We start from the raw sequence: 20,085 nt of genomic DNA on the forward strand, positions 1-20,085 counted from the left end.
TGCATGGTTAGATCTTCCAGCGAGAATAACATGGTAGGGTAATTTATTATAGAAGAGTAAATCACAGATTACATTGGAGGGGGATGGGGTGGTGCAATCCAACTATCAGTTTTGTGAATACATACATTTAAGCATGTGTGATAGCTTGTTTTTAATTTCTTTACACCAGTGCACACCTCAAACATTCCGTTTAGCTGTGGGATATGCAAATTGTTCCAAATGCAGCAGCAGTACTTTCACCTGAATGTCAAAACTGCCAGAGAGCTTTAAATCAAATCTTTATAACATTTAAAAAAACCAGCCAGCCCTAAGATCTAGGCACCTAACTCTGAAAAAACTTGATTCCCATACTTCCAAAAAGCTTCTGTATGTCAACAGGGTAATGTCAAAGTTCTAATTCACCTGTTTTCTAATTTTAACCTTTTAAGGACTTTATTTTATTTGGCTTAATTATGATATTTTCTACAAATTAATGATAAATGGCTTGATTAATAAAACCAAATGTCAGAGAAAATGACAACTTGATGAAAAATTAATACTTGGCAATATTTTAAGGTACAGAAATAATAAAGAAGTATTTTTTAAAATTTTTAATTTATATATGACAGTGGAATGTATTACAATTCTTATGACGCCTATAGAGCACAATTTTTCATATCTCTGGTTGTATACAAAGTATATTCACACCAATTCGAGTCTTTATACATGTACTTTGAATAATAATGATCATTATATCTTACCATTTATAACCCCCATGCCCCCTCCCTTCCCCTCCAACCCCTCTGCAGTTTCTAGAGCTCCTCTATTCCTCCCATGCTCCCCCTCCCTATCCCACTATGAATCCAGCCTCCTTATATCAGAGAAAACATTCGGCATTTGTTTTTTTTTTTTTTTGGTTTGGGTTTTTTTTTTTTTTTGGTATTGGCTACCTTTACTTAGCATTATCTTCTCTAACTCCATCCATTTACTTGGAATTGCCATGATTTTATTCGCAATTATTGCTGAGTAATATTCCATTATATATATATATATATATATATATATATATATATATATGCCACATTTTAAAATCTATTCATCTATTGAAGGGCATCTAGGTTGGCTCCACAGTTTAGCTATTGTGAATTGTGCTGCTATAAACATTGATGTGGCTGTGTCCCTGTAGTATGCTGTTTTTAAGTCCTTTGAGTATAAACCGGGGAGAGGGATAGCTGGGTCAAATGGTGGTTCCATTCCCAATTTTCCAAGAAATCTCCATACTGCTATCCATATTGGCTGTACCAACTTGCAGTCCCAACAGCAGTGTATGAGTGTACCTTTTTTCTGACATCCTCACCAACACTTATTGTTGTTTTTATGCATAAAAACTGTCATTCTGACTGGAGTGAGATCCAATCTTAGAGTGGTTTTGATTTGCATTTCTCTAATTGATGAACATTTTTCATAAATTTGTTGATTGATTGTACATCATCTTCTGAGAAGTGTCTGTTCAGGTCTTTGGCCCATTTATTGATTGGGTTGTTTGTTTTTTTGGTGATTAGCTTTTTGAGTTCTTTATATACCCCAGAGATTAGTGCCCTCTCTGATGTGTGAGGGGTAAAGATTTGTTCCCAAAATATAGGCTCTCTATTCACCTCACAGATTGTTTCTTTTGCTGTGAAGAAACTTTTTAGTTTGTGTCCATCCCATTTATTCATTCTTGATTTTAATTCTTGCACCACAGGAGTCTTATTAAGGAAGTTGGGGCCTAATCCCACATGATGGAGATTAGGGCCTACTTTTTCTTCTGTTAGACACAGTGTCTCTGGTTTTATTCCTAACTCCTTGATCCATTTTGAGTTGAGTTTTGTGTAAAGACATATTTTTAAACCTCATATTTCACCAGTACTTTCTTGAAGATAGGTAACCACAATGCTCTCTGCACCTAAGTTTTCACAGTCACATGTGTAAGTGATACAACTTTCAGCAATTTTCTGCTATTATTTTTACTACCTACTATTAGTTAGTAGTATATTAGAAATATATTTTAATATATTAGAAATATATTCATAATTTTAATCTCTTTTGCCCCATAAATCAAAGTAAACTATACTTTGGGATTATTATAGAAATGAAGTTACCATACTAAGAATCCAGTTAGCAATGCGTGAGCATGTGCCCACACACCAATACTTATATGTGTTTCAAGAAGTATCATGGTGTAAAATTTAGTAATTGGTGACTTGATATCTGCTAGACTACTAATTCAGTTGGTTATGAGTATTTTGGCTTTTATATTTAAATTTTTTCAGTATATTCAATTATATATATATTATTTTTACTGAATAATTTATATAAATATGTCTTTTTATAACAGAGAGAAAGAAGGAGAGAGAGAAAGAGACAAGGAGAGCAAGAGCATAGTGTTTCAAAGAATGATTTTAATATAGGATTTTTTAAAAAAATGTATATTTTTTTCTAAGTTTTCATTAAAAGAACCAAGTACAAATAAAGGGCTATAACTTGCTTTTTTGCTTTTAAACAATTTATCAGCTCAAAAAACTAAAGAATGACAAATATGACTATTTTATTTTACTCCTTTTACTAGAAGTTATGGGATTGAAATATAATAATATCCTGTGTAATTTTTCATCTTCACAAGAATCAGGATTTTTAACATGAATATCTAAATATTAAATGTTATATGGAAATGGTACCATGCATGATTATATCCTGTGTTAAATTTCTGTTTTCACATTTCACTGATAAAACCATCAACCTAATGAAGGAGGGCAAAGTGACCTCTTCTGTTGTGCTTTTGTTTTGCTTGATTGTCCAGGATAAAAGGACCCACATAATATAATGTCAGTGAAATGGACTCAATTTGACCATCTGTTCATGAAACCACATGATGTGCTGGTCACACCTACCAACAGAAATTTTGTCCAACTAATGTTAGAATCACTTCTTTTTATAATATATTTGGTATTTTTAGTTAGGTATTTCAAACATATTGCTCTACAAGTAAGATAAATAGAGGTAAGTATTCATCAACATTCTGTAAACACAATATATGCCAATCCCAAGGTGAAACATCGTCAGTATAGATTTCCAGTGATATTTAAAATTGGAAATGGGTTGTGTTGAATCTTCTCTTAGCTGGCTCTAGGTTTTATTGTTTTTGTGTCTTGCCTGCTTCCAAGCATCCAGTCTGTACTGGCAAAGCTGCTTGATGATAGAGACCACCAACGTTGCTGCCCTGACTGCTTACAGTACCTGCCATGAATAATAGCTCTGTCAGCTAGTTAATCATTGCTTTGTAACTGTCTCTGTTCCATCTCAGCTGATCACTGCCCAGAGGAATTTAAGTTCCATTGTAATACAAGGCTTATATTATATTTCTATACCTTCCTTTGTATGCAAAATAGTCCATTCTTCTTCTTTTTATATAACAGTAAATAAGACATGCCCCAGTTTTTTGACTGTTCTTAAGTTACTATTAAACAATGTGCTTTTCTCCCCTTGTTTTTTTCTGTACTTTATCCTTTCACCAATTTACTTCTACACATAGATCAGTTAACTATTTCTCCTTAGATTTTATAATGAATACTAATTACTTTACAATCTGTAGCCTTACAAGTTTTTAGTTTAAATTCCATTGAGGGGGTAGTATTTAAGAGAAAGTTGTCCTTCCCCCAAAATGTCTATAAAAAGAGGAGAGAGACTGAAACCCAAAATGATCTCAAAAAGGCATTTGCTTGGTCTTATACTGTTTGGTCTTAGAAAAGAGGACAATTGAGTCAACCTTACATAGAATTTTTAATTGCAGCAAGTTGAGTTGTGATATTTTAAACCTGATGCTTGAATTAACACACATAACAATCCGCTGATGTTCTTTAAAGTAACTAAATCTTAGGGAAAATTAAACAGTTTTAGTTTTTCCAATAGAAAAAAAACTAAAAATAAATGTATTGTACTGAACTTAAATACTCAGTTGTGATTCTTGTATGTTCTTTCTAAATTACCTTTTATCATTTATAAAGTGAATTCTCACTTTAAAGCTTATATTTTATTCCACAAGATCAAGGAATCCAGATCTTCCTGACATGAAAATATCAATGTGACTTCTAAAGTTCCCTAATGTGTAACTTAAGTACCAGTAGAATGATTAGTCTTTGAAAGCATGAGTAATTTGCCTTGTTGTTACATTTGAAAACCTGTGTTTACTAATTGAATAAAATGTAATAATGAAACACAAAAATAGCACAATCAAAGATATCAATAAAGTTTAATATATAAAGAATTTGTGTTTTTTTTTTTTTTTTTTGCTAAAATGCTGCATTCATTCTTCTTTCATATCTACCATTCCTCCAAATATCAAGGTCCTCTTCTTGTATCCTTTATTGATGACAAGATGGTTTTTATTCCCCTAATGAAGTGGGAAGTAAATTAACATGCTTTTTGGGAGAAAGAGGGGATTAGATTACTTATTGTAGTAGTTCTCAACATATCTTTGTAATACTAACTCCTACCCACAACTAATTAGTGACTTTCAGAATTAGAGAAGATCTTAGTTGTGTGGTAGCTCTATATTTACTAGTGATCAAGGAAGTGTTACTAATACACTTGTCAGAATTAAAAAAGAATTAAGTAAATAAAGGGCCAGATGGTTGAGCCTAGGACCTATCAAACGCCCAGTACGTGTGGGCTGGCCCAACGGAATGACAGAAACGTTTACCAGGCTAAGTGAAACCAGAGTTAAGCTTTTACTTAGAAAAAAAAAAGAATGTTTTCAAATGTAATTTGTAATGGTATTTTGATTTACATGTGGGGAAGTCGAATTTATACTAGCATTATTTGAGAGCCATACCCTTATGCATCAGAATCCAAGTGTGTTAACATGTATCAAAAAAGACTATTCAAAAAAAAAAAAAAAAGACTATTCATCTGACATGGTGGCATGCAAAATAAAGGAATTTACCAAAGAAGCATTTTTGATGGCTCTGAGAAGAATACTGTCTTTTTCTCTTTCAAAAAAATAATTTTAAAAATCTGTGTTTGTAGTATTACAAAATACTTATTATACTTTATTGCATTGAGTATTTGTCTCCTCCAATAGACTGCATAACTCATGATATAAGGTACCAGGTTTTATTTATATATATTTTTTTAAAATATATATTTTATTATACATAATATATATATATATATATATATATATATATATATATATATATATATATCCATCCTGTTTTCCTATACTGGTTTTCCTCCATATTTTTCATTTATTTTAATTTATTTTATTTTATAGCTACTTACTTTGGGAAACTTAAAACATTTGGGTTTCTATGATAGATACATGGATTAAGGAGTTGTTGGATAGGTAAACTGATTAGGGTATATATATATATTTGGAAGTTTTTTTTTTTCCACAGGCATACAAATAATGCTTGACAAGAATGGTTAACTTTAGGCCTTCTGCCTTTCTTCCCTCCATCGCTTCTTTCTATTTTCCAGCAAATATTTGTTGAATGTCAACTCTGTGCCAGGAGCTTTGCAGGTGTTAGATGTAACTATTGAACATGAGATATAGTCCTTATTCTTATAGGACTGATAATCTGATAGGGAAATATAGTAAACACATAAATAAATATTACAAATATAGTACATAATTAAATGATTTATTTTGCTGCCTTTTTCATTCTGTCAAAGGTAAAGAAATTTGGGGCACAGTGGAAGAATTATCTTCAATGGCTTGCCTTCTTAATGGTGGATTATTTCTAGATGAAAAAATTGTAAAGAGGCCAAATTGTTTCAGAATATGTTTAAGTGACTTCTGAATGAGAATAGATGAAATAACATTTGCTTCTAAGATGAGTTTAAAGAAGCGTTTCAAACCTGTAGAGTTTATATATGTCTTTTGTATCAAAGCTCAGACTGAAATATCATAAGAATATCTAGTATTTTTTAAGTTACAGAAAATTATTTCTCTTCAAGATTTCTAATTAATCGATTTTTTTCTGTGAATTGGATTGTAGTAATGCTGAATGAAAAGCAGTTGATAGCAGTGTATATATATTTTTTCTCATTGGACATGTGTGTGGAATATTTTTGTCTTCTGATCAGATTGTTCATTATACTTCCTTTTGGATGTGCATACTGTTTGGCCTTCCAACCTGTATGCTCATTCAAAGGCATTCCAAGTCATTATGCTGGACTTCAGCCTTGTTCAGTAAAAGGCCATTTCCTCCATCAGCTGTCCACTTGGACATACATTCTTTTTACTCTCAAAAATATTTTATATGTGTTCAGTCTATGGTAGATGGATTTGTCAAATTACTCACAGATAATCACTTTTTTAAAGTTATAATTTGAGCTATGACCTGACCTCTCAAACTGTGAATTATAAGGTATGACCCTTTGGTTCACATTTTGACACAACAGCCATTAATTATAGTTTTTAAAGGACATTTTATTTCAGTTAGAGTTCGTGTTATGAAAACAGTTTAAGTATTTTTCCTTTAACTTTCAGGAATAAATGCTGAAATGTAAATGCATAAATATAGACCCATCTTTATCTATATGTAATATGTAAATTAAAATTTAATGATATCTGGAATGCACATGCATATTATATTGAAAGGTATTTATGCACATTTATAGCACACATTATATCTATTAGACATACCTATGGAATTTTTTTATTATAAAGTCTGAGTTAACACTTAGATCATAGATCATACTTATTTTATGTAACTGATATATGATTAAATATTAATTATCAGGAACAAATATTTACTCCTCACACTTCAGATAGAGCCCTAATATCCAGAGTATACAAAGAACTCAAAAAATTAGACAATAAGAGAACAAACAACCCAATCAACAAATGGGCCAAGGACCTGAACAGACACTTCTCAGAGGAGGACATACAATCAATCAACAAGTACATGAAAAAATGCTCACCATCTCTAGCAGTCAGAGAAATGCAAATCAAAACCACCCTAAGTTATCATCTCACTCCAGTTAGATTGGCAGCCATTATGAAGTCAAACAACAACAAGTGCTGGCGAGGATGTGGGGAAAAGGGTACACTTGTACATTGCTGGTGGGACTGCAAATTGGTGCAGCCAATTTGGAAAGCAGTATGGAGATTTCTTGGAAAGCTGGGAATGGAGCCACCATTTGACCCAGCTATTCCCCTTCTTGGTCTATTCCCTAAAGACCTAAAAAGAGCATGCTACAGGGACACTGCTACATCGATGTTCATAGCAGCACAATTCACAATAGGAAAATTTCTTTATTAGTGTTTGAATCCAGGCTTTTCCCTTTTCTTTCCTTTAAGCAAGAAACCAAAGTAGGTGTCTAAGAATGGCTAGAGTCTGTCAGTAATATGAAAGTCCTGTAGACAGATCATTGAATTTGAATGGCGTGGGAGAATGTAAACTATTCAGGTGAATTTTGCAAATGTGCATCTAGAGGTACCTGGAGAAAATCCATTGGAAAAAGGTCAGTTTGGGTAAGATCAGAAAGACATCCAGATGTGTGGACACTTTGCTGATTCATCAGTATTTGAAATTGAGGAATTTAATGTGTTTTTTATTGGATAAAAGAAGATATTACTATAGCTGAAAATAACTCAGGACATAGTTTTCTGTTGCTGCTTAATACAAATCTAATAATATTTAGATTTTCCATTTACTTGTAAAGCAAGTTTCTTCATTTTGTGCGCAATTGTATTCTTAGTTACTAAATTCCTAAAATTTAAGTCTAAAATACTATGGAGAGATGAAGACTTAAAAATGTCTGAGTAATTTTCTTAAAGGTACATAATCACCCCCTTTGAATTTCAAGTATTTCTGAAACATTAGATTGGTTTTGTTCAAATTATTCTCTAGTCTAATGTGTTATTCTCTACCATGATGTGTTTACTAGCAAAAAGTTATTTAGGCTACAGAATTAAAAACAAAGAACCATAGGAAAGCAACTCTTCTTTTCTAGAATAGATAGTATTGCTCCTGAAGTTTTCCCTATGAAAAATATTTCCCTGTATATTTGAGTATACTATTTTAAGAATTTTTTTTTTAAAAATTAACATTATATAAATATCTTCATTTTACTTTCAGGATCATGCTATTATATTAATTAACTCTGGAGTTTCAAATGGTTTGTGTCATTAGCAGACTAGCATGACTTGGAGTGCCTGGTTATATAGGAAATTTTGTTTATTTGACGTGTATATTTTGTACTATCCACATGGAAATAACATTAAATTTAAAGTTTAAACTGAGTTTCAGTCATGGCTCAACTTCTTAAAGTGAGTTAGAGAGAGTTACTTTCCTTCTTTGAACCTAAGTCTAGAAATACACCTATAAAGGAAAATGTAACAATACTGTTTTCTCATGGGATATTAATAATAAGATCCTGAATTCAGTGTCTGCATATAGAAAGCTATTAATAATTAATTAATATTTAAATTGGAACAAAGCTGAAATTTTTTTAAAAATTAAAGCATATCTTTCTAGTTATTTACATTTTTCTGATAAATTTACTATATTTTTCTTCATTTCCCTCATGAGCTCATTCTTTTTCTCTGTTCTCTATTTTACCTACCTAATTTTCCCATGTTTATCTTTGCACCTGGAATTACCATTGCATCCAGAATACCCTGGACAGGAAAGAAATTGCTCCCCAAAAGGATGTCAGTGTACTGTTACAAGGGAGTGACTGATGTTCCAAAAAGAATAAAATTTTATCATAGTCCATATGTTTAGTCATTTCTAAAATACTATTAAAACAAACAGTAGAAAGTCTTTTTCTGATTATATAGTTTGGGTTGCATTATTTTCCTTTTAAACTCATTCATTTGTGAGTTTTAAAGAAATGTTTGTATTTTGTTTTTCTAAAAGTAAAAGTAACAAAGGAAGCAATCAGCACACTAAAGACATAACCTAAGGAACAGGATAGTGTATTTGCAAACTATATATATGATAAGGCATTAATATCCAAAATAAGTAAGTAACTCAAACAACTCAATAACCAGTAAATGATTTTAAAAGACAAAGGACATAAATAAACATTTCTAAAAGAAGCCATAAAAATAGTCAAAAGATAAATAAAAAATGCCCAACATCAATAATCATCAGGAGAATGTAAATTAAAACTACAGTGAGCTGTCATCTTCCAGGTGGAAGTGTTGGTGGGAGTGTAAAGAAAAAGGATCCATTGTATATTGTGAATGAGATTGTAAATAGTATAACCATTATGGAAAACAACTAGAGGTTGTTTTCCAAAGGATATGAAAGTAGTATGTGGAAGAGGTATCTGCATTCCAATGTTCACTGCAACATCAGTCTCAACAGTCAAGATATGAAAGCAACGTAAGTGTCCATAAGGAGATGAATGGATAAAGAAAATGTGATAAATATATACACTTTAATACAATTGAGCTTTAAAAAGAAGGAAATATAGTCATTTAAAATGCTTTTTCAAACATGAATGAGTAGGACATTACAGTAAGTGAAATAAGACAGGCACAGAAAGACAAATACTGCATGAGCTCACTCATATATGAAATCCAAAAATGTTGAACTCAGAAATACAGAGTAAGAAGGAAACGTTGATCAAAGAAAACATAATTTCTGTTAGGAGAAAAAAATTCAAATTATATATTGTATATCATGATGATTATAGTTAATGTTATATACTTGAAGACTGCTGAGAATTCATTTCAAGTCTCACCACACAAATGGTATGTGAGATAATGCATATACTAAAACATTGTTTTTTACATCATAACTACATAATGTTTTTACTTGTCAGTTACATAAATTTAATTTTAACAAACTTAAAGCAAAAGTAATTTCAGGATATACTAAGGTAAGATTTTCAAATAATAGAAAGTTTCTGTAATTAAGTGTAGATAAATTTTAATTTCACCAAGTACATTTAAACATTTTCAGACTTCCTAGAATTCCCTGAGGTATAAATAAAATGGTTTGTCTTCCTTAGCTCCCATTATGTTACCATCCAATCTTCTAGATAGACACATTTTAGGATTTTTTTTCCCTCATGAAACAAACAAATTCTTTGTTCTAAATGTAAGAACTTTTAAATACTAATATTATGGAGTGTTGAAATTTGAAAACAGTTTTCCTAGATCAACAGATTAGACAAATTCAGTATAATTTTCAGGATTTATATAGAGGTCATCCTTATTTGTTAAAGATACTTTTCCACTCTTTCCTATTTCTTTTTTTCTAATTTTTTTTAGTTGTAGATGGACATAATATCGTTATTTTTATTTAATGTAGTGCTGAGGATTGAACCCAGGGCCTCACGCTTTTGAGGCAAGCACTCTATTACTGAGCTACAACCCAGCCCTCATTTTCTTATTCCTCATATTACTTTAAAGTTAATACAGCATGACATAGAAAATTCTTAATTTGGTCCCAAATCTACTTTTTTAGTCCAAACTTCCAAACTTCTCACCTCTCTTCCTAACTGTTCTTACCTTTTTCCCTATGCACATAGCTTCTTCTATCCTCTTAATAATTTGCTCTTTTAAACATTCTGTGTGCTGCCACACTTTGTGCCTTTGTTTACAATAGTTATCCTGCTTTTGTCTTACCATGGCCAGGTTTTGTTTTGTTCTAATGATTTTGTTTTGTTCTACTCTGTAGTTGAGGACATGTTTATCCTCTAATACAGAATCAACAGATCTTTTCCTAGTGCCCCCTTAATATTTCCTCACATAAGCATACACTCACCATATGGTGTCACAATTAGGTTTTGCTTTGTTTTCCTGGATGAGGAAAGGGGATATATTTTCTTTCTTTCTGTGCTTAACTTATATCAAGTACTAAATAAATGTTTACAGAATTGATTAGACTATGAATAGAGTTAGAGAAACTACATTATCAACTGTACACAGGACATACACATAACAAAAACAGCAATGAGAGGTTCTTTAAAAAGATGTGTACTAAATTTTCCTTGATTCACTACTTGATTTCCTATATGTTTGGATATTTTTGTTAATATATATATTCTTTTAGTTGTAGGTGGACACAATACCTTTATTTCATTTATTTATATGGGGTGCTGAGGATCTAACCCTGTGCCTTATATATGGTAGGTGAGTGCTGTACTGCTGAGTCACAATCCCAGCTCCTATGTTTGGATATTTTTAATGCTTGTTTTTATAGTAGCACTGAGGAAACAAAATTTTGCCCTATATTCTGCAAGAAAGTTGAATGCAGTTTTAATAGAGAATTTTTAGGCCAAAAAGAAAAAGGACTAAACCAATGACAATGACTTATCAGAAGTAGTTTTAGATCTTAGTACTTGAAATGATAATTTGAATGATTAATACAGGATATTATAGAAATGTTAATGCTCTATACTTTGTTATAATTACAACTGATGATTATACTTAGTTTGAAACAGTATAAACTACATTTCTTTCCTTTTAAAGTTGTTTTCCATTGTGTATGTATACTGCATTTTCTTTATTTGTTCATCTGCCGGTAGGCACTTAGGTTGCTTTCATATCTTGACTGCTGTAGATACCCAGAATCTGGAATGTAGGCAATAATTAGCCTCATAAGTGGTTCTGTTTGAAAAGTATAAAATGATAGTTCCCTTCCCAAAGAAAGCTGCAGTTGTGTTAAGACTATACTTACTTGTTTTTAATAGTGTCTCAACTGAAACAGGTGCCTTACTTGCTTTGTTCTGCAGAAACAGCTTTATAGATTTAAGTACTGAGTGTATGGTACACAGTGGCACTATTAACAAATCAGAATGAGTCCAAGGGAAAACTCATCTAGGATCCACACACCTAAATGCAGTTAGTAAACAGAGACACTAAGTCTCGTTAAGCATAATTAAACCTAATATTGACTGTAAACGGTTACTTACCTTAAACTTCTCTGTAGAGAGTGTAGAAAGGGATTAACCCAGCAGATTGGGACATTAATTACTACCTATTTCACATTAAAGTTACTATCAAGAATGGCTATATTCATAAATAAAACATAGGAGGAATTGAGAGTCTGAAAATATGTAAATTTATTTTATAAGATGAAAAAAATTAGACAAAAATGTGAGCTATGAGTGGTACTAGCCTTAACAAAATGGAACTCTGGTTCATTACAACAAAAAATAGGCTAAAATAATTACAGAGATATATCTTTGTCTTCTAAGGGATTGAACCTGTTTCACAGGCCACTTCAGCTCAGCTGAGTACACTCCTTTCCGTGCACAGCTTCTACCACTTTCTGAAAGTAATATGGGATTTGAGAGAGGATGCAGAGACTTTGGAGAAGCATAATTTCTTTCCTTTTTTCTCCCAGTCATTAATAGCCCTTTATTTATGAAATTGATTATAATGATTGTATAAATGTTGTTTGGTTTGTCAGCCAGAAGCACAGTGCTGTTTTTTATTCAATCAAAATGGTCCCGTAACTGGTCTCCTGCTACTACTTAATAATCTCCTTCTTGGGTGCAATCTAAAGAGTATGTTCTGAAGGATATAAAAATGTCAGCTAAATTTAAGATCCACTGTTAAGTTTTTATATTGTATCCTGCCCCAAGGGGGAAGGCCAGGATCTAGAAGATAAGAATTTAAAGAGAAAAGCAAAGTAATGACAGTACCTACATCTACTAGCCTCACAGTTTTCTTCCAACTCTATCAGGCTGTTTTCAGTGAATGTAGGCTGTTATCTATGACTTGTTTGATATTTCCTTTCCAATAATAAACCGTATACTCAGTCTGGATTGTCTTATTACTTCCACCAAGGTGGCCTTTTAATTTTGGGGGACTAAATCACAAATACAATCTTGCATATTTTAAGGCATTAAACCAAACAGAGATCACACTTCTGGGGCACCCAGGTCTTAGTGCTAATCTGATAAATTTTATTTTTCAAATTATCATGAGAAAGCACCAGGGTAGTATTATAATTGTGTATGTGAAGAAGGGAGCCTAGAAAATAAGCCTGGAACACATATTCAGTTTTTCTAATGAATGCATAGTTTAATTTTATATTAAAACTCTTACTTTTTTTCTTCGGAATTTAAGGCTAGTTTCACAGCTTATGATTTGAACTAATGCAACAAAAATAGTTAATGGACAAAAAAAAATCTATCCTTCACTTCCCCCATTGAACAAAAATTCTCAAACTGGTTGGATGACAGAGGATGAACAAAAACAGTCAGAGTAAGAGTATTCTATCCTCTGTTCTCCTAACAATCGTGACATTACAAAATAACCATAACAATGGCATTCTTATTAATCAGACATATTTATACAGAATTAGTGTTGGCTTCTGCTCTATATTACCTTTAGTTTTACATGAACTTTTATTATCTGTGCATATCAAAAGAGACATGGTGAATGAACAAAGAAACCCTGTTATGAGACAAGTATTATTTGACATTTTGGGAAGCTCTTATTATAGGGTTTCCTCTTAAGTGAGAACAACGGGAAGGTTGTCATTAGTTGCACTATTAAAGACACTCTGGATTTTTAAAAACAGAAATGGAGCCCACTTTTTTCTTTGAAGAAGATTCATCAATTAGAACAATTACAGTAATCCAAGACTTATAACGCAGACTTGTCCTCCTGAACTGCTTGTTTTATGGTGCAAAACTATGGACTCATACGCTATCTCTTAAGGTAATTGTTTTTCTGTTGGTTTCCAGAACTAGATAGCTGTGTGGTTTGCTTATTCCTTTCAAAGTTGAATAATATTTTTAGACTTCTGGTAAATATTTGATTACACCAAAATGCAGGAATCTTACAAGGTCTACAACCCTACTGCAAACCAGATGCCTTTTATTTTTTTTGTTTTAAAAGAGAACATCTAAGGGAAGTTCCATTGAGTTCTTCTTCCCAGGTTTATGAGAAATCTGGCTAGAAATTATGGTAAAAAAAAGTGTGACCATGGATAATATTGAATTTCTTATTATAAATGCTGGCCTTATACTTTCAGAAATTGACCAATATCACATATTGGTCAGTCAATCAATTTTGTTTGGTATCCTCTAAGGTGACAGGCATTAGTGTAGACTGTTGTCTAAGAGCAAAAGATACTAGAATACAGTTTGACCACAGAAAATTTAGCTGCTTTTAATTTTTAAGGTGCAAATAGAGTGATGATAATTGCAGAATTTTTTGTACCCCTATTTTAATCTTCTCAAGTTTTATGTTAAAAGATACACAGTTTGATGGTTAAATAAAAACAAATAAATCCTCCAAAAAGACTTCCAGGATTGGAATTAAGCACATAAAAGCAAGCTACATTTTCAATGAGTCATGAAAAATCATTAAACTTCTGATCAACCATCCATTCCTGAAGAGCAATAAGAAAGAACAAAACTGTTTTGTACCTTGAAATACATAAATTGAAAATTTTTTGAAATTATTTATTTGCTTATTTGTCTTTAATTTCTAATTTTTTATTGCTGTACACATTTTTAATTGGACATTAGATAGGTAAAGTAATTTTATTTGGGGTCTTTATCCTATCTTTAAATAGGTGGACACTAATAATCTATTTTAAATTGGGGAGAAAAATCATCCTGTTCTAAAGTCAGAAGATTCCTTGACTTTGAATCCTGTATCTTCTTACTTTAGGACATTAATTAAACCATTTAAGAAAAGTTCATTCCATATACTATTTGCTACTTAAAACGTACTTGTCCAAATAACACTAAAATCTTGACTCCTCTGTCAGATTATGAACTATGGGAACAGGAAATATATCTTCATATCCTTTTTAGAGCTTTAGATATTACCTGTATTCAACGTATTTTTTAAGGTAATTCTTCTTAAATGTGGACAAGCTGCAGTAAGTGAGAAGAGTCATCACATTGGAAAGTAATTCAGTAGACTTTCTTACATCAGAATTTGATTCATCTTCATTTTCAGGGAAATAAATGTACCTGTGACTCACAAATCTCTTGATACCTCAACAGTCAATTATGTATGTACTACCTATGACCTAAGCTAGTTATACCTTGGATTTATATAATGTCTTTAGTAACAAATCTATCCTTTCATTCACTTAAAAACATTCATAAGTGCTTACTATGTGGCAAGCCTAAAAATATACAAATAAAAATATAGGATATCTAATCTCAAGAAACTACAAGGCTGCAGGGATCTCAAACCATGAGATTTTATAAGTATTAATACCTTAATAAATGCCTAAAAAGAAGTTACTATGGGAACATTAATTCTACTTTGGGAATTAAGAAAGTATTCAGAAGAGAATATAATGGTTTAAGGAAACTGGAAGAGGAGTCAGAGTTCAATAGGTACAAGGGTGTTAGGAAAATGGTTGCACTGGAAAAGAAAGTTCTAGGAAAAGGTAAAAATATATGTTAAGGCCTAGAGTAATATGAAATCCTGACTTATTCAGAAATGGCATGTAGTTATCACTATGGCTGCTGAGTCAGGCAGAAGTGAGAAGTAAGACTGAATTACTATGGTTGGTCATATTACAAAAGGCCATAAATCCTATGCTAACAAGCTTGGATTTTATGCCATCACTCTTGGTGAGCATCAGAGGATGCATTTAGAATGATAATTCAATAGTTTGAAAATATAATCTACATTACATAATGATCAAATAGATGTAGAAGATGATGACAGAATCATGAATGACTCAGCTGGTGAGTTTTAGTGTTATCCATACAGATAGAAAATGCTATTAGCTACTACATCTCTCTTTTTCCTTTATGCATTCAAATGTCTCCAAGGAGGTATTTATACTCTATTTTCATTTCCACCCCCAATGCATTCACCAGTTTACCCCTTTCTACATCCAAGAACTCATTGAGACCTCATGGAGCATTTGACCTTGCAGACTTCTCCATTTTGAAATGTGTTCTTTTTTTCATAGCATCAAGCTTTACTGATTTTCTTACTATATATTTGACATTTCTTCAGTATGTCCTTAGCAGTCATTTTCCCTGGTATCCATTAAACATTGGACATTCTCAAGGTAGAGCCAAAATACTTATGATGCCTAGTGTTTTAGATATCTTTAAAGCCACAACACATGGAGATATTTATAGGAAATATACTATAATTATTGTTTTTAAGCTATGTTTCAGAGGTTATATTTAAATACATAGTCTTATGTTCTGTTTCACTAGTGATATATAATACTCAACACATGCCCACAGGGGAACTCTATGGTGCCATTGGTTATGATTTGTAAAGCTATAAAGTTTCTGTGATGTTTTTGTATTATTAATCTTCATTGAATCTCAGTTTCTTAATCTGTAGTACATGGAGAGCCTTTCCCACTTTTTACGTTTCCATGATGCTGTGCTTTGATGTTTTTCTATCTGAAGAGATAGTGCTTACTAAAATCCAAAGGATGTTCACATGACACTTTAAATTCCATAGTTAAACATTAATAAAGAACTTATTTATCTTTTACACCTTTACTCTTGGTATTTTATTTTCTATATCTAACACAGTTTCATGCTTATTAAAATATATTCTATGTCTCAAAAATTTTGGTCATATTTACTATGCAATTAAAACATTTTGAAAATCTGAATATTTTATGTATCTTTGTTACTGCATTTACAGATGCTTATTTAGTTTCACAAGAAACAGATGTGAGAGGCTTCATTTACCAAGTAGTCATAAGCTTCTCAGGGATATTCAACAAAAAATAAATGAGTATTTTACACATATTCCCATTGTTTGCCTTTGGTTAAAAAGACTTTTTCTAAACCCCACCCCTTTTTGTGGTTTGGTCACAGTGCCAGTCTTTCATTATTTCATGAAAATGGCCATTTTAAAAGACAGGTTAGCCATCTAGGGCACAGTTTTACATTTGATCAATGCCCACTTGATGCTAATGATTCATATGCATTTAGCTTATTAATAAAGTACTTTTGTATTTGTCACTGTTTTTAATCTAGAACCTATCATTTTGTACACTTTAAAATATGTATGAAGCATGGGAAATTCCTTAATGTTTTTGTTTTACATGGGCGTGTGTGTGCGCATGCGCACTTGCATATTGTTTTCATTTATAATTTAGTAAAACTAATGCTTGAATTTCCCTACTTGTTACTAGCTGATTTATCCACTTTGTCAAACAAAAACAATAACATCAAAAAATAGAAGAAAAAAAACATTTACTATCAGTGTCCCTTGCAAATTGGTCTTTATTAATTTTTCTTCTTTCTTTATTTAATTTACCTGTATCTAACAGCTTTTCTTTCTTCCTTTGGATAAATTTAACTGAATTTTTACAACGTGCATCCCCACCTCTTCCACAGTTATGTGGCCTTTCTTTCCTCATTTAAAGAATCTGCATTTAAAAAATGGTCTTTTCTCTTGTGTTTGTTTCTTCATTTTTAGTATTTAAACATACTGTATGATATACTCTATTCCTTTTTCTTCCTTCCTTCATGTCTATTTTAAAAAATCTTTACATTTTATTCAGTAAGTATGTTTGAAATTTACCTTAAATAATCTGTGTGATTACATGTCTTAAAAACTCATCTTCAAGGTTTGCTTGTCCATCTTTGTCATTAGGGCTTACTAGAAAAGTGAGAAATCAGTTTCTCTTAGAGGAGTTCTGGCATGAAAATAGCTGACTAATTCAGAGTATTATAAATTTTAAGTTTTAATCATCTGAAATCTTGGTTATATATAAATTTTCCCAAGCTATCCAGGAATGAGTGAGTTTACATGTGAAAAAAAATGTAAGCACAGTGTTAACAATTTTAGGTAATTTATCAGCTCAGGCTATTCTCTCAGTATCATCAAAATATCTATTATTTTAAACTTGAGAGAGAGTTTTTGAAATCCATAAGAAACTCTTCTGCTCTGAGTGAAGTATATTACCCCATTCAAGTGCAGGTGTAAATATTGTGGTCCAATAAAAAGTTACCAGCTAATTTTGTCTACATTTAGGAATTCACATATCATTCTCTCCCTGCCCCCCCGCCGCCACACACACACACACACACACACACACACACACACACACACACACTCTTCCCAGATTCTATGGATGAAGATGGTAGATAATGTACTGTGAACCTGTGAAATAATTATTGCTGTCACACAAAATAAGTCACACCAATTAAGAAATCTCTGGACTTTAACAAAATATTAAGAAATAAGTTCTTTAGACTAGAAATTGGGGATTCTTCTTATTGGATCTTATCTCTAGAACAGAGGATCTAATGTAAATACTCAATCAACATAAATTGATGGTAAAAATTCCTAAAGCTTTTCTTTGAAGTGGGAGTTTTTTTCAAGTAAATGTTTTTGTAGCTTTAAGGAAAACCTCCCTCCTAAAATTCTGTGTATTGAAAAGCAGATAATTGTGTGAAGACACTCAGAGATGAGTCCATTTTTAGTACTTGTGTGGGGGGTGATATGCATGAACTCCATTAATAGCAATGTATGTTGTGTACTTTTGATTTCATTTGCCAATGAATTTAGTATCAGATTGATGGGTGCTAGGAAAGAAGACAATTTGCAGAACAAGTAGTTAGAGCAGTGTACTCATGTCAGATGAGGGCCTAGGAAGCTGACCTCCATTTCAACTTGTAAGACAATCTCTGGATACAAAAGGATACTTGGAAACATTTGCCTCTCATAGGTAGTAACCTTTTATCTATGGACTGATATTCTCTTTAGAAGGTGATTTCATTCTTTCCTACATAGCATTTAAAATGTGTGGTTGTCACAGTGGGCAGGAAGCACTACAGGAATTGAGTGATGGCGGTAAAAGATGACATTATGTCCTGAAATGAATGGTGGATTCATTAGAAAGAAGACTTGACTAGCCCTAGAGTCCATAATATTCCTGTGGAGAAACTATTAGAGTGGTTAGAGAGATGTCCTTTTTGACATTAGTTTTCAAACATTTTCATAAAAATATACAAAGAGAAATACATTTAAAGCATGACAGTACTCATATAGTCATATATAATTGAAACAAATAATTTCATAAGATAATATTTACCCTAAGGGTGTTGCACATGCACATTTTCTATTCTACCCCCTTTAATTTCATTCTACTCCAAATCACTCAATCTTTTTTTTCTTCATTTGTTCTAATTAGTTATACATGACAGCAGAATTCATTTCAGTTCATTGTACACATATAGAACACAGCTTTTCATTTCTTTGGTAGTATAAGATGCAGAGTTATACCATATGTGCAGTCATACACATGTACCTAGGGTAATGATGTCCATCTAAATCCACCATCTTTCCCACCCTCTGTCCCCTCTCTTCCTCTCCTTTTTTGCCCATTCCAAAGTTCCTCAATTCTACCTATGCTTCCCCCTCATGGATCAGCTCCACTTATCAGAGAGAACATTTGGCCTTTGGTTTTGTGGGATTGGCTTACTTCACTTAGCATGATACTCTCCAACTCCATTAATTTACCTGGTTATCTATAAGTTGGATAATTTTTTAATCTATCCCAACAATCTCTGTATTTAATTGGTATGCTCAGACAATTTGCATTTAAAGTTGTTATTGCTATGTTTGAATTTACGTCTACAATTTTATATTTTTGTTTTCTGTTTGTGCCTTCTGTTTTTCATTCTATTTACCATTTCATGCTTTGTTTTAATGTATTTGAATATTTTTTATTATTCCATTTAAATTTATCTATTATGCTTTTGACTCTTTCTCTTTGTATAGATTTTTTCCTTAGGAGTTGTTCTAAAGTTGAAATATATGTACCTAACTTTTTATAGTGTTCACTATAAATATTTTATCACTTTAAGTAGAATACACAGTTTTTTATCACTTTAAGTAGAATACACAAATTTCTTCACCATGTAGGTCCTTTTTCCATCCCAATTTTACATTAGAGTTGTTTTCTATGTTGTATCTATATACATTGAAAACCCCATTAGATCATGCTATAAGTTTTTACTTTAAATTGTCAAAACATTTTAAAGAACTCAAGAAAAGAATTTTTTTATGTTTACTCATGTGATATTTTATTATATTATTTTTATTATATTATTTTATTCCTTTTGCTCTTTCCTTATTCTTAATGTTTAATGAAACCTCAAGTTCTGTGAAACCTTTTTTTTTGT

General features: G+C 31.8%; 1 protein-coding gene across 25 annotated transcripts in view; it reads left to right on the top strand.

The window, feature by feature from the left end:
- The window catches only part of Zbtb20 (zinc finger and BTB domain containing 20), a 795,965-nt gene that overhangs the window by 162,225 nt on the left and 613,655 nt on the right, over positions 1-20,085 (top strand). The gene's annotated exons all lie outside the window — the stretch shown is intronic.

The sequence above is a fragment of the Marmota monax genome, unplaced genomic scaffold (genome assembly GCF_021218885.2).
Source record: "Marmota monax isolate L192 unplaced genomic scaffold, Marmota_monax_Labrador192_F-V1.1 WCK01_AAM20220418_F8-fsc00119, whole genome shotgun sequence".
NCBI lineage: Eukaryota > Metazoa > Chordata > Mammalia > Rodentia > Sciuridae > Marmota > Marmota monax.